The sequence below is a fragment of the Stenella coeruleoalba genome, assembly GCF_951394435.1.
Source record: "Stenella coeruleoalba genome assembly, chromosome: 17".
NCBI lineage: Eukaryota > Metazoa > Chordata > Mammalia > Artiodactyla > Delphinidae > Stenella > Stenella coeruleoalba.
The window spans coordinates 22,516,074-22,533,074 of NC_137163.1; positions in this window are offsets into that span (position 1 = coordinate 22,516,074).

A 17,001-nucleotide genomic window follows, 5' to 3' on the forward strand; every position below is an offset into this window, starting at 1 on the left:
TAGAATATCTATAGAAGGATATCCAAGAAGCTAATAATAGCAGTTGCCTTTGGGGACAAAAGCTGGGCAGAAGTGAAAAAGAAAATTAATTTTAATCATATATATGTTAATATCATTTGAACTCTGTTCCCTGTGCATTTATCACAACTTTAGAAAAATAAATTCTAAAAAAGAAAAGCTATAGTATTTATTCTTTTCTTTCTTGTTAATTTAAAATAATATATATAGATTTAACATCTTTATTGGAGTATAATTGCTCTACAATGGTGTGTTAGTTTCCACTTTATAACAAAGTGAATCAGCCATACATATACATATATCCCCATGTCTCCTCCTTCTTGCATCTTCCTCCCACCCTCCCTATCCCACCCCTCTAGGTGGTCACAAAGCACCGAGCTGATCTCCCTGTGCTATGCAGCTGCTTCCCACTAGCTATCTATTTTACGTTTGGTAGTGTATATATATCCATGCCACTCTCTCACTTTGTCACAGCTTACCCTTCCCCTTCCCCGGGTCCTCAAGTCCATTCTCTATGTCTGCATCTTTATTCCTGTCCTGCCCCTAGGTTCTTCAGAACCTTTTTTTTCTTTTTAGATTCCATATATATGTGTTAGCATATGGTATTTGTTTTTCTCTTTCTGACTTACTTCACTCTGTATGACAGACTCTAGGTCCATCCACCTCCCTACAAATAACTCAATTTCGTTTCTTTTTATGGCTGAATAATATTCCATCGTATATATGTGTCACATTTTCTTTATACATTCATCAGTCAATGGACACTTAGGTTGCTTCCATGTCCTGGTTATAAAATAATATTTTAAATATATTTGTTTGTGGTCTTGGGGAAGATACTAAAGTAAAAGTTTAATATTATTAACAATATAGAGCAATATTTATAAGGATTTTTTTCCTCCATTATATAGTCCTAAGTCAGGCTGCTTTTTCTTATTTAAGTAGAAATGTCAGGGTCAGCCTATTTATTTTAGTGACCTTGAGAACAAATGGACACAAGGTGTCACAAGGTGTTGTGACTATTTCAGTCATGGTGATTGGGCTTTACTGTGAAGCCATTTAAATGTATAGGGAAAATGTCCTGATCTTTGTGATGTTTGCATATGGAGAAGCATAGCATAGTTTCACAACTGGTGAGTAGCCACCTGATTTCCTTACATATACTTCTGTAACCTTGAAACTTTATTTCAAAATATATGATGAATATTAACAGAAAAACTCTATCTCTCCAACTATAGCATAGTAGTTCTTCAAATTACTCTATTTTGAACGAGCTGTTGTCAGATAAATGAGGTTTTACTGAATATAGCTATTACAAATATATTTCAAAATATTCAGGGAAGACTATATTTTTATAAGACTTGGCAACTGAAACATATGTTGGCAGAATATTTGAAACATATTTCTAGAGCATTGAAAATTCTCCCCATGCAATTACGATCCTTTAGCTATTGGCATTGTTTCCTGAACAGTCATTTTATTTAGTTTACATTTCGTATCAGAGTGTATTTGGTTCAAGACAACAATGTTTCAAACATTTGGAAAATAAAAATATAAATCCCCTTTTCATTTTCTAAACCCCCCCATTTTTCCATAGAATCCTGACAATTCTACGCTTGGCATATAATCAAGTGATATGATTTTCTTTTTCATTGCCCTGCTTTTCACATAGTCAGGGGGAAGGCTGAGTGATTTTTCAGGGTACCTATAGTAAGTCTTAATGAGTCTAAGAATTTGTAAAGTTAGTGGAATAAAGGATTCCCTCTCTGTGACTGAGAAATAGAATCATACTTTTAATTAGCACCAGTGTATAAGAGTAAGTCTCTTGAGTGTATTTAGTATCTTATTACAGACAATCTTGAGTTAATGGATTATGCTGCATAGTTAATGTTTCTGATTCAATTTTTTGTAACCTCATTTTAAATACATTCATAAGATTTCACGTAGTTAAAGAAGACATACATAATTTGACTATCCCTTAATATTTGTTACTCTCCCAGGCAGTAAGTTGCAATATTTCCTTTGTAATATCAGATTCTCCTTCAACAGCTTCAACAGCTCCAGAATGTCACAAGCCTTTATGTTCACATTAAGGGATACCTTTATGCATCACTATTATATGAAAGGTTGTGTTTTCTCTCATAGAAGCTATCACATTCCCTTAAATTCTCCCTATGAAAAGGAAGAAAAAAAAGAATTTAAAAGAGTTGGTTTTCTGTTCTAGCTACATATATTGAAGAAGAGATGGTCCACGTAATTTGCTGCCATCCTGATCAACAGTCTCAGGGACGGGCATACTGCTCTGCAGAGATCTGTCATCTTTGATGCTAGAAGTGGCAGCAGCCCGTAAGTTTTCAGTGATCCATTATCTCAGTAACAACAACAACAGCAACAAGAATAAATTAAAATTCCATCTGCTAGATACCTTGATGCTTATTTATAAGAGACTAGATATTTTGCAGTCACAATTCAGATGTGTACTTATTTAAGTTGATTTTTTTTTTTTTTTTTTTTTTTGCGGTACACGGGCCTCTCACTGTTGTGGTCTCTCCCATTGTGGAGCACAGGCTCCGGATGCATAGGCTCAACGGCCATGGCTCACGGGCCCAGCCGCTCCATGGCATGTAGGATCTTCCCGGACCGGGGCACGAACCCGTGTCCCCTGCATTGGCAGGTGGACTCTCAACAACTGCGCCACCAGGGAAGCCCTATTTAAGTTGATTCTGTCTTTATTTTTTAGTAAGTGAACTTAACGAGGTTGTGGAACTCCCATTTTCACAATGTAACCTGCTTAATCTAGAAAATTCTAGAAAACGAAGTCACTTCTGGTTTGCCAACAATCTCCCTCCTGAGGGAGTCTGACATAAATGCCATTGTCTGGACTTCCCTCTGCTATGGTATTTCTTGTTCTGTCTGATTCTGGCGCTCTGTAGACTGACATCCACAGCTACTTTCCCTAGTCCCTGTGGTCTCTGGTCATGTGGTCTCTCCACCTGTCCCAACTCCTGGCCAAAGTTCATTCAGTCTAAAGAAGACCCTGTGAGTGTGCTTCTGACTCTCCTCACCCCTTGGGAGTTGTGTGATCTCATTTGCCCTCCCTACCACTCTTAGCCCCACTGGACTTTGTAAGGTGTGTCCTTAGGTTCATCCATGGAAACACCTCTTTGACCAGTTTTTAATCTCTCTCCAGGTGTGTCTTGATTTCAGGCACCTCTCCAAGTAAAGAATTTCAAAAAGCTTGAAATTTCCTTAGATGTTTCCTGTGATGTAAGGTATAAATTTTCTCTACTGGGATTTTGCCAATCCTTTCTGGGTATTTATATCCTATTTTCTTTTCTCTCCACTTCAACAGGTCAAGACTCAAAAGAGGGGATCTGGCGCTCTTTTCAGGAATCCAGAGAGCATCGAAACCTTAAATTATTACCTTCAAATATTCTCCAAACTCCTCCTTTTTCCAGAGGTCTGTGTGTGTTTAGCTATTCCCTGTGTAGCAGGGAAGCTGCTCTTTGGATACCATCCTCAGTTCTCCTTCACTCTGTGCTTGTTTCATAGACTTTATTTAGTCTTCTAGGCTCTGCCTCCTGTTCTTCCAAGACAAGCCTATTTTGTAATTCAAAACCACAAACTGAAAACTGTCCCCATAATAAATGCCTGGGGTCTAACATGTAAATAACTCTTTGGCTTTTAGACAGTTGTGTTTATGAATTTCAAAATCCATTTAGCTTCTCAGTTGAGTTCTTTGTTCTAAGTGATACTTGGATGCCCTACTCAGGACCCCAAGGCTAATATTCCTACCATTTTAACAGTGCAGAGAAGGATAAGAGTAATAGGAATGGGGGAAAAAAAGAGAGTTGACTGTCAAACTGCCATTCACTACACATTCATGCATCGCATTTCAACAGTACATTCGTGAAGAACACAGAAATCTTCATTACTACATCTTACAGACAAAGGAATAGAGTCTAAGACATTATTTTTCTCTAGGATCACACATCTGGCAAAAACAAACTAGAACCTAGAACAAACTAGAACTCCTTTGAGTTCTTGTAATATGTCATGGTAATCCTCTGGTATACTTTACTCTGTTATCTATTTTATTTTTGTTTTAGCTGCCCTAGGCTCCCCAAGAATAGACTTTTATAAATTATTTACATGAACATTCTATATTTGGTGTGGCAGAGGAAAGGCACAAAATGACGTAGTAAGTGAAATGGCAACACCCAGAATTTCAGATTTATGCACAACATACCTCATATAACTTTCCATGTTTTATCTTTTAAAACAAGATAACTCCTCTCTCTTAGTAAGCCACCTGAAATCCACATTGACAATACAGTTTATTAGATTTATATATGTGTATAGTACATTTAAAGAACAGAAGTCTAACAAACTAACAACTCATCTTAACTTCAGCATTTCATTGTTATACTGCAGTCCTGCAGGTTGTATATACATATGCTCAATAGAGAAAGAGGCAGGTGCTACACACATTGTAATATAGATTCTTGTAGGCACTGGATTTTATCCTAAGTGCAATGAGAAGCTACCGGAAATTATAAGCTAGAGGATGAAGTGGTCTGATGACCATTTCTTAAAAGACAAATCAAACTGCTGAGGAGAGACCAAGTTGAGAAATTGCTGTGGTGAAGCAGGAACGTAAAGACGAGCAGAAGCAGAAGAGAGGCTGCTAGAGCTGCCCATGCAAGAGATCCCTCCAGTCTGAAGGAGGGCAGTGCAGAAGGAGACAGAGGTAGCCAAGTTAGGATCTGTGCTGGAGATAGAGTAGATGGGACTTTCTGTACTCCTTACCTGGGTTCAGACTACAGAGGGATAAGAGAGGTCAGAAACTCACTATAATTATCTCTTGTGGCTAAACACATCTAATTCAGCTTCTCTGCTAATCTAATATGAAACCTGCCTAAAAAAAAAACATAGAGAGCTCAATGTACAACAAATAGAAAATGCTTTAATACCACATACTCTAAGAGTCTTAATTATTCATTATCATTTCAAAAGGCACAATGTTTAGAAAAATCATTCAACTAAATGTTGGCACACCAAAATAGACAGTTAATTTATGATTATCATTAATATTAGTATTGTTTTAAGGCCATTGGAATGGGACTTTCCGTTTTTTCCTAGTCCAAGAAGGGTTTATTTTTGTTGATCTTCTTGGCCTGGTGTAAAACCTATCTTTTGAGATTGGCATTCCCCAGTGACTAAGTGGTAAATTATGCTGTCTGGAAAGTTATTGTGAGTTCCACTGTGGTTTTGGTTCAGTAGGTTTTTATGTATTTTTACAAATTTTGTACATACACCCAGAGGCTTTTTGGCACTGGCTACATTTTGACATTCAAGAAAATAAATATGAGCCCTTTAACAGTCTCCAATTCTAGATTCAGCATTTTAAATATATTGAAATATGTATACGAGGAATTTTCTGAGACATGGAACAGAGACTCATTTGGCAAACATTTTTCCTAATATTACAAAAAAGACCTTTCTTTGCAGCTCATTTGATGATATATTTTTTAGGTCATGAGGGGTATATTTTGAATTTGAGCTCTGGAACTTAAAGGAAGTATACTTAATATTCTGAAGATACGTTTTGCATTTTCAGAGACTGGATAAGACCAATGCTAATTGATTTAACCTATTCCTGGGAAAACTCTCAAGCTTATAGTCAACTTGAATTATAGTCAACAGTGTAGTGAAATGCAAAAAGGTTTATGTGGAAATGAAGAAAATTCACTTTTAAAATAAAGCATAACTATTTCAGGGACATAAACGGATGTATTTGCTAATCTTCTTGCCCTCCCATTCATCAAACTAAAATAATCCACTGGCAAAGTAAAGCCAAATGGCATATTCTACTGAAAGTACAGTTTATAGTGACATAAAACCCTATAATTCTCATATGCATAATTAACCTTCCAAATTGCCTGTTAATCACACAAGTAAATTTATAGCAACCAAAGGAATCTTATGGTTATTAAAGGTAAAAAATTACTAAATATTCAGACTTATATAACATACATATTGGAAATTACCCCTGACCTTGAAACTGTGTGCCTCATTCAGGAAGTTATGATACACACTGACACATAGGTAATGGCGGTACTTTAATAAAGGGGAATTACTTTGTACATTATGACACCGAGACTATGTTATGACAGAGGTATACAAAAGTTTCAGAGGCAGCAGTAGTAGTTTGAGGTATAGGATTCTTGGTTCTGTTGTTATTTTCTGCCTCATAGTACCCTCATTTTGCCCACTGTTTTTTCATCTGCCAAGGGATGTCAGCAACTCTTGTCTCCTACCACCTTGAAATGTTGTCAAGGATCTCATATTTTGCTTGGTAATCCCTTGAGATCTTTGGATGAAAAGAACCATAAAAATCTAAAATGTTTTTCTAGGTGGGTGCTTCCAAAATTGGTCCTTTTCAGGGAGCCACCCACTTGGATATTGGATACCCTCCCTCTGTAATGTGGAAAAAGCGGTTGGTGAAAACGTACTCTTCTAGCATCACCAAAAAAACAGACGTCTTTATTGTTTAGAAACTGAAACACACCCATTGGGGAGCACTTCATCATTTTTTTTTTTAAGTGAATGAAAACATCACAAGTTGAATTGATGAAATGCAGGATAAGTGCAAACAGACTACATCCTTCCTCTTTCAGTCACAAGGAGTGGTGGTCCGCCAATTCTCCCCCTTTGCACCCTCCCTGTCTAGTAGAGAGCCCTAGTTGGCTCATAAACCATGCCCCTAACTGAGCTACAACTAATTATGCCACTGTTGAGTCACCAACAGAAAATCCCACAGGCTGGTTGCTTTCCTCTTTGTGGTATAGGGCAGTGATCTGAAAGAGAATTTTTTCCCTGTCATTTTTTCTCTTTTCATCTGCATTATTTCCACCCCCCCTTTTCTTACTCATTTTCATTTCCTCCAATTTCTAATTAACATCCCTACTTTACCCATCCTTTTCTAATCTCAAGGGCTATTTTAAAAGTATGCTTGTTCACCAGATGCAACTCTCCAAGGGCTCATTTGGAAAAAATAACAATCTTTTCTGTCCCTCCAGCTGCCAAAAGTCATCTTGAGTCATGTTTTTGACTCAATTGACAGAAACACTTAATAGAAACGGTTGGCCTTTCCCAGAGTTTCTTCTTACTTGCCATTCCATCTTGTTGATTTTAACTGACTGATAGGATGCAGCATTTGACCAGAGTAGCTTACCTGGTCATCATCCTTTGTATTTTTCCTGTCTCTGTTAAACCTGGCTAAACCAGTCAGATGGAGTGGATTATAAGCAAAATAAGTGACTGTCAGTAAGCATTCCAGCTCTAGAGTATCTTGTTTGAAACATTCTGGCAAAGTTATTCCCCAAATTGAACCGGATCCTATATGCTAAAGAAGAAATTAGGTAACCTACTTTCTAAACAATATTATTTCTAAATAATATAATAAAAAAAATAATAATTATTATTATTTAAGATGCTTCCTTAATAGTGTCATGGTAACAACTCAATGTGAATTACTTCAGAACCATGAAGAGAAACTTGTTTCAAATAGACACAATATTTGTTTTTTTACTTTATGAATCCAAGCAGAGCCCAAAGGAACTACTGCTGATCTTCACTATTTATCTTGTCAAAGTAAAAGTTTTTAAAAGTTGAAAAGTGTGAATCTCATACAAATATAGAATAAACATAGCAAAGGTTTACTTAACTTATTAATGAGGTTTATCACTCAGGGTTCAACCAGGTAAGCAGAATAAGTAAGATATATGGATATACCGCTCCTCCCAAACACATTTATTGATTTTTTTGTTTTATCCCAAGGAACTGTTTTACAAATTATGAGGACTGCTTAAGCAAATCTGATATCCCAAAGGTCAGAAAGTCAGGAAGGGAACATCACAAGCAGGTTGGCACCCACAGCATGAGCCAAAGGTTTTTGTGACAGGCAGTTAGGAAAGAATGGTTAAAAGTAGGTTGGAACCCAATAGAGCTCAGGGTGTGTCCTCAGGGAAAGCTTAGACCCTTTTTAAGGCCTTCCTACAGAATACTTAACTTGTGGGCCCACCCAAAGTAATCTCCCTAAATTAAAGTAAAACTGATCAGGAACTTTACATCTGCCAAATCTCTTCATAGAAGCACCTAGGATAGGATTTGATTGGGTAACTGGAAGAATACAGATTCATGCTGGAAAACAGTTGCTGCTTCTTTTTTGTCCTCCAGCTCTCAGGAAGAATATCTCTGTAGCCCACCATAGCTGGAAACATACTAGAAAGGCAATTCTGGAGAATGTAGTTTATCCTAGGCAAGTTGACACACCACAAAAGCCATATCTGAATATTTATAGACTCTATTCTAAGGTCTGAGTGTGTTCTCCCCAAATTCATACATTGCACCTTAACTCCCAAAGTTGATGGTATTAGAAGGTGAGATCTTTTGGGGAGTGATTGGATCATGAGGGCAGAGCTCTCATAAATGAGACTGGTGTCCCGTAAAAGAGGCTCCAGAGATATTCCTAGCTCCTTCTGCTGAGCAAGGACATGGTAAGATACAAACTGGTTAATGTTCAATAAGGCAACAAAACTATAACCTTTGGGGCAATTGGTTCCATCAAGACAGAAGACAATTTACATCTCTACCAGACAAAAATCCACAAGTCAAGATGTAACTTCATAGACTTTGAGATTTAATTAATAATAAACAGCAAGTCAAACATAGGCCTAGATGATTAAATGATTTTTGTGTGGGTCTACTAGGCAGTGTTTCAGTATAACATCCTTTTGGTTTAGTTCCAAGTACAGTTTTTATTTTTCATAAAAATTTATTAAATATTTCATCTACTTTTATTACTAAATAATAACCTTTTCTTGAGAGTTTAGATTTCCTGAAATATTATATTCTATCTGCTTAAGCAGAAGTGAGTGTTCTTTTTGCAATTTAATGGTGATATCTTTTGGTCTTCTCAGATCTAGACACATATAACTACTAACCCTTCCTGAGCTATAACTGTCTATCACAGGAGTTTCTCTGTGTACAAAAATGGGAAATGTGTTCTAGGTACATGAGTCCCTTGAATCTATAGGTCCCAAGCAATTAGAAAGGAAGAAAGAAAAAAAGGGGAAAGAAGATCTTTATTTTACTTAAAGGCCCTGAATAAGGGTGACAGAAATATTAGGAAGGGAGAATAAAAGGAGGAAAGAGGAGAAGCATTATTTAGTTGTGAAAATTTTTTTCTATGAGGAAATAAGACATAGACCCCAATTTAAAAATAATCAATTGACAATATATGAACAATAAGAGGAAAGAAAATGGTATGTCTATTGAAAATTCCATGCTATTAAAGCTATATATTACTATTTTGAATCCAACTGATTAATCTTTTTCTTTCCTAAACTGAGGACCATATCCTATAAACCAATTATTAAGTAAATGTTCCTAAGTATACATTTCAAATGCACCTTGAAGTTAAAAATTTGGAGGAAAAACCAAAAAAGTCATCTATGCAAGTATTTTTCATTTGACTTAAAAAAATTACTTTGTAATAGAGTCACGACGTTCTTTACTGAGATCTTTAATACAATTGTTTAAGAGTTTTTACCTCATATCAATGAAGACATCACTAACGTTATAAATAGAAAATTCATATTTTAAACTATAAATACTTGTGCTCTGAACACATTCATATTTATATGTATTCAACCTACTGTCTCACTTTAGATGTATTAGGAAGTTATTGCAAGAAATACATAATAAACGTCTAACACATTTCTCTCTCTTCACTGACTCCTTTCCCAGTTATCAGCTAATTAGCTGTCAACATCATTATTCTAAAATTTAAGGATCTTTGTTTTACTTTCTGGCTTAAAATGTTTCCATGATGCACAGTGCCTACCACTTACCTAATGCCACTTGCCTAAGCATGGTAGTCAAGGCTGAATGAATGCCACTTGCCTAGCATGGTGGTCAAGGCTGAATGAATGCCACTTACCTAGCATGGTGGTCAAGGCTGAATGAATGCCACTTACCTAGCATGGTAGTCAAGGCCCTTCATGATCCAGACCTTATTATCTCTCTAATTTCAATTTCGGCCATGCACAGTCAGCTTCTATGTGCACTATACCTCCTTCAAAAGGAAAAAGACTTGTTATTTCCCAAATCCTCACGTAAGCCTTGCTGTATCATATTTTCATGTACAATTACCCCTGCAAGAAATACCCTTCACCCACTGTCATTCTCTAAAGCTTCTATTCATCCTTAAAAACAGCTTAGATTCTCTTCCTCTGAGTAAGCTTTCACTATCCTTTCCTCTTCCACCCAGGCAGCTAAGTAAAACTCTTCTGGGTTCTAATGACACTCTCTGGGGATAACTGCTACAGCCCTCAGCTTATCAGTGATTCAGAAGGCTTTTGTGCAAGTTTGTTTCACCCTGAGTGCTGATGCTTTTCTTTCTTTCTCTTGTTCCCAGAATCTAACTCAGGGTTTAATTAGGTAATAGTTGCCTATTCAAAATAAACATTTGTTGAATACTTAATATATTCAGGTCCTCTGATCTGGTGCTGGTTTTGGGAAACTAAAGGAGGTAAGTAGAGAAGCCATTCATCTGAGGTCATGGACATTCTATTACCTTTATTTACTAGTGGGTCTCAAATTTTACCCTGGTTTAAATCTCTTTGTTAAAACACAGATTGCTTGGCCTCCTCCCAGAGTTTCAGATTCTGTAGGTCTAGCCTGGAGCCACAGAATTTGCATTTCTAACCAGCATCCAGTTGCTGTTTCTGCTGCTCAAGGACCACAATTTAAGAACTATTGCTCTATATCCACACAAAGACCAAGATGCTAAAAGAAAATATGTATATTTAATAAAAGCTTATCTAACTGGTCTTGTTTTATTTATAAAGACAACCTTAGTACAGAATATGATTTATTCTGTTCCTTTCTAAATCAAGAGAAATAAAAAGATATTTTATTTTACATTATTTATATATATTTTATTTTATTCAATAATGAAGATCAATATTCTGAGTTTTCCATCATAATCATATATTTCCCTCCCCCTTCCCCCTCCCCCTTCCATTACTTTCCCATATGTTTAACAGATGCATTTTTAAAAAAAATGTTGACAATGTTCGTTTTCTTTCAAAATAGTGGAACTTAACTCTTTTGCAGGGAGGGAGAGATTATCATAACCCTGCATCTTCCCATGAAAGCAATTAACCCATTCTCCAGAAAACTGTATATACAGAACTGAGAGTACAGAAATAAAACATAGAGCTATGGCCAATTGCTTTTTGACAAGGATGCCAATTCCACTCAATGGGAAAGAATAATCTCTTCCACAAATGGTGCTGGGACAATTGGATTTCTATGTGCAAAAGAATTTCATTGAACACCTACTTTATTTCATATACAAAAACTGACTAAAAATGGATCAACAATATAAGTGCTAAAAACTGTAAAATCTTAGAAGAAAACCTAGGGGTAAATCTTCATGACCTTGGGATTGGCAACGGATTCTTAAATATGACACCAAAAGCACAGCAGCAACCACAAAAAAATAAGTTGAACTTTATCAAAATTTAAACATTTTGTGTATTAAAGGACATTATCAAGGAGTTGAAAAGATAGCCTAAAGAATGGGAGAAAATATTTGCAAATCCTAGATCTGATAAACATTTAAAATTCAATATATTTAAAGAACTCTTAAAACTCAACAAAAAGACAAACGATGGGCAAAGGACTTGCATAGACATTTCTCCAAAGACATACAAATGGCCTACAAGAACATGAAAAGACATTCAACATCGTTAGTCACTAGAGAAATGCAAATCAGAACCACAATAAGATATCATTTCACATGTGCTAAGATGGATATAAGAAAATAAAATTTAAAAATGAAAATAACGAGTGTTAATGAGGATGTGGAGAAACTGGAATTTTGGTATATCATTGGTGGAAATGTAAAATGATGGAAAGGTAAAATGGGAAAACAGGTTGTTCCTCAAAAAACTAAATATAGAGTTGCTATATGACCTAGCCATTCCACTCCTAGGTTTATACTTCCCCCAGTTGAAAACAGGGATCCAAAAAAATGTTCAATGAAGCATTGTTCACAATAGACAAAAAGTAAAAACAAACAAACAAAAAATGTGTCCATCAACAGATAAATGGATAAGCAAATTGTGATATATACATACAACAAAATATTATTAAGCCCTAAAAAGGTATGAAATCCTGATGCATGCTATGACATGGACAAACCTTGAAAACATTGTTATAAATGAAATAATTGGACATAAAAGGACAAATACTGTATAATTCCAGTTAATGATATATCTAGAATAGGGAAATTCATAGAGACAGAAAGTAGGTTAAAGGTTACCAAGGGTTTCCTCTGGGCAGGAAGGGGAGGTGAAGGAATAGTCAGCAGTTCAGCCCAGGAAAATGGCCAGGAAGAAGCTGCAGAGGTTCCTGAGTGACCAGGGTGACAAAGAGCGTAGCCTGACCACAGAGATCCTGGATGTTTGGTCCCTTAGCTTTAATACCAGATTGAGGTGGTCTGGTATATGCTTTGTATGCAGCATTTTCTATTCTATCCTTGGAACTGGATTGCTATGGCTTCCTGGTGGCATAAAAGTTTTGGCAGTGTTTTAGAGCCTGGGAAATAATCCTGCATGAGTCAGTATGAGTTTTTTAATGGGCTCTGTGAAGCAACTGACGAAAATATTTGAAACAAGATTGCCTGCAACAATTATTATTCTTTTTTGTTTGTTTCATATTTACACTGTGTGCTTATTTTTGGTCACATAAGAAGGGAATGAATATGTTGCAGTTCTTGTGAAGAGCCTAATATAGTCTATCATGCATCTTATATGCAAAAGATGCAGTCATGAAAGGCTATTTTTCTCTCCTAAGTTGAAAATCAGAAACTCTTTGAAAACAGTGTTTGAAAGTGTATGCTGTGGTTTTGGTTAAGTATGATTTTCTTGATACAATAATCATTCCAAAAAAAATGCAATAATTTAAGACCATTTGTATTCTGCTACAAACTACATGGTTGAATAAACTGTTAAATGCTTGTAATTTTTTTAAATTTTTTTATACAGCACGATCTTGTTAGTCATCAATTTTATATACAACAGCGCATACATGTCAATCCCAATCGCTCAATTCACCACACACCTCCCCCGCCATTTTCCCCTCTTGGTGTCCATACGTTTGTTCTCTACATCTGTGTCTCAATTTCTGCCCTGCAAACCGGTTCATCTGTACCATTCTTCTAGGTTCCACATATATGTGTTAATTTATGACATTTGTTTTTCTCTCTCTGACTTACTTCACTCTGTATGACAGTCTCTAGATCCATCCACGTCTCAACAAATGACACAATTTTGTTCCTTTTTATGGCTGAGTAATATTCCATTGTATATATGTACCACATCTTCTTTATTCATTTGTCTCTTGATGGGCATTTAGGTTGCTTCCATGACCTGGCTATTGTAAATAGTGCTGCAACGAACATTGGGGTGCATGTGTCTTTTTGAATTATGGTTTTCTCTGGGTATATGCCCAGTAGTGGGATTGCTGGATCATATGGTACTTCTATGTTTAGTTTTTTAACGAACCTCTATACTGTTCTCCATAGTGGCTGTATCAATCTATATTCCCGCCAACAGTGCAAGAGGCTTTCCTTTTCTCCACACCCTCTCCAGCATTTATTGTTTGTAGATTTTTTGATGATGGCCATTCTAACTGGTGTGAGGTGATACCTCATGATAGTTTTGGTTTGCATTTCTCTAATAATTAGTGATGTTGAGCAGCTTTTCATGTGCTTATTGGCCATCTGTATGTCTTCTTTGGAGAAATGTCTATTTAGGTCTACTGCCCATTTGGGGATTCGTTTTTTTTTTTTTTTTTTTTTTTTGTGGTACACAGGCCTCTCACTGTTGTCGTCTCTCCAGTTGCGGAGCACAGGCTCCGGATGTGCAGGCTCAGCGGCCATGGCTCACGGGCCTAGCTGCTCTGTGGCATGTGGGATTTTCCTGGACCAGGGCACGAACCCATGTCCCCTGCATCGGCAGACAGACTCTCAACCACTGCGCCACCAGGGAAGCCCTGTTTTTTTAATACTGAGCTGCATGAGCTGTTTATATATTTTGGAGATTAATCCTTTGTCCGTTGATTCATTTGCCAATACTTTTTCCCATTCTAAGGGTTGTCTTTTCGTTTTGTTTATGGTTTCCTTTGCTGTGCAAAAGCTTTGAAGTTTCATTAGGTCCTATTTGTTTATTTTTGTTTTTATTTCCATTACTCTAGGAGGTGGATCAAAAAAGATCTTGCTGTGATTTATGTCAAAGAGTGTTGTTCCTATGTTTTCCTCTAAGAGTTTTATAGAGTCCAGTCTTACATTTAGGTCTCTAATCCATTTTGAGTTTATTTTTGTGTATGGTGTTAGAGAGTGTTCTAATTTGATTCTTTTACATGTAGCTGTTCAGTTTTTCCAGCATCACTTATTGAAGAGACTGTCTTTTCTCCACTGTATATCCTTGCCTCCTTTGTCATAGATTAGTTGACCATAGGTGTATGGGTTTGACTCTGGGCTTTCTATTTTGTTCCATTGATCTATGTTTCTGTTAATGTGCCAGTACCATATTGTCTTAATTACTGTAGCTTTATAGTATAGTCTGGAGTCAGGGAGTCTGATTCCCCCAGCTCCACTTTTTTCCCTCAAGACTGCTTTGGCTATTTGGGGTCTTTTGTGTCTCCATACAAATTTTAAGATTTTTTGTTCTAGTTCTGTAAAAAAATACCATTGGTAATTTGATAGGGATTGCACTGAATCTGTAGATTGCTATGTGTAGCATAGTCATTTTCACAATATTGATTCTTCCAATCCAAGAACATGGTATATCTCTCCATCTGTTTGTGTCATCTTTGATTTCTTTCATCAGTGTCTTATAGTTTTCTGCATACAGGTCTTTTGTCTCCCTAGGTAGGTTTATTCCTAGGTATTTTATTCTTTTTGTTGCAATGGTAAATGGGAGTGTTTCCTTAATTTCTCTCTCAGATTTTTCATCATTAGTGTATAGGAATGCAAGAGATTTCTGTGCACTAATTTTGTATCCTGAAACTTTACCAAATTCATTGATTAGCTCTAGTAGTTTTCTGGTGGCATCTTTAGGATTCTCTATGTATAGTATGTCATCTGCAAACAGTGACAGTTTTACTTCTTCTTTTCCAATTTGTATTCCTTTTACTTCTTATTCTTCTCTGATTGCTGTGGCTAGCACTTCCAAAACTATGTTGAATAATAGTGGTGAGAGTGGACATCCTTGTCTTGTTCCTGATCTTAGAGGAAATGCTTTCAGTTTTTCACCATTGAGAAGGATGGTTGCTGTCGGTTTGTCATATATGGCCTTTATGATGTTGAGGTAGGTTCCCTCTATGCCCACTTTCTGGAGAGTTTTTATCATAAATGGGTGTTGAATTTTGTCAAAAGCTCTTTCTGTATCTATTGAGATGATCATATGGTTTTTATTCTTCAGTTTGTTAATATGGTGTATCACATTGATTGATTTGTGTATATTGAGGAATCCTTGCATTCTTGGGATAAACCCCACTTGATCATGGTGTATGATCCTTTTAATGTGCTGTTGGATTCTGTTTACTAGTATTTGGTTGAGGATTTTTGCATCTATATTCATCAGTGATATTGGTCTGTAATTTTCTTTTTTTGTAGTATCTTTGTCTGGTTTAGGTATCAGGTGATGGTGGTCTCATAGAATGAGTTTGGGAGTGTTCCTTCATGTGCAATTTTTTGGAAGAGTTTGAGAAGGATGGGTGTTAGCGCTCTCTAAATGTTTCATAGAATTCACCTGTGAAGCCATCTGGTCCTGGACTTTTGTTTGTTGGAAGATTTTTAATCACAGTTTCAGTTTCATTACTTGTGATTGGTCTGCTTATATTTTCTATTTCTTTCTGGTTCAGTCTTGGAAGGTTATACCTCTCTAAGAATTTTTCCATTTCTTCCAAGTTGTCCATTTTATTGCCCTAGAGTTGCTTGTAGTTGTCTCTTAGGATGCTTTGTATTTCTGCAGTGTCTGTTGTAACTTCTCCTTTTTCATTTCTAATTTTATTGACTTGAGTCCTCTCCCTCTTTTTCTTGATGAATCTGGCTAATGGTTTATCAATTTTGTTTTATCTTCTCAGAGAACCACTTTGAGATTTCTGGAGAGCGATCTCTGGGAGAGCTTTTGTCGTTTGATATTATGTGGAGCTGGGAGGTCTCTGGTGGACCTGAACTCGGTTCTCCCACCTCAGAGGCACAGGCCTGACAGCTGGCTGGAGCACCAAGATCCTGTCAGTCACATGGCTCAGAAGAAAAGGTAGGAAAAAAAGAAACAAAGAAAGAAAGAAAGAGAGAAAGAAAGAAAGAAAGAAAGAAAATAAAGTTATTAAATAAAAAATAATTATTAAAAAATATTAAAGAGTTATTAAAAAAAAAGAAAAGAAAGAAGAGAGCAACCAAACCAAAAAACAAATCCACCAATGATAACAAGCACTAAAAACTATAGTAAAAAAAAAAAAACCCCAAAAACAAAAACAAAAAAAATGGACAGACAGAACCTTAGGATAAATGGTGAAAGCAAAGCTATACAGACAAAATCACACAAAGAAGCATACACATACACACTCACAAAAAGAGAAAAAGGAAAAAATTATATATATCGTTGCTCCCAAAGTCCACCACCACAATTTTGGGATGACTCTTTGTCTATTCAGGTATTCCACAGATGCAGGTACATCAAGTTGATTGTGGAGATTTAATCCACTGCTCCTGAGGCTGCTGGGAGAGATTCTCCTTTCTCTTTGTTCACACAGCTCCTGGGGTTCAGCTTTGGATTTGGCCCTGCCTCTGTATGTAGGTCACCTGAGGGTGTCTGTTCTTCGCTCAGATAGGATGGGGTTAAC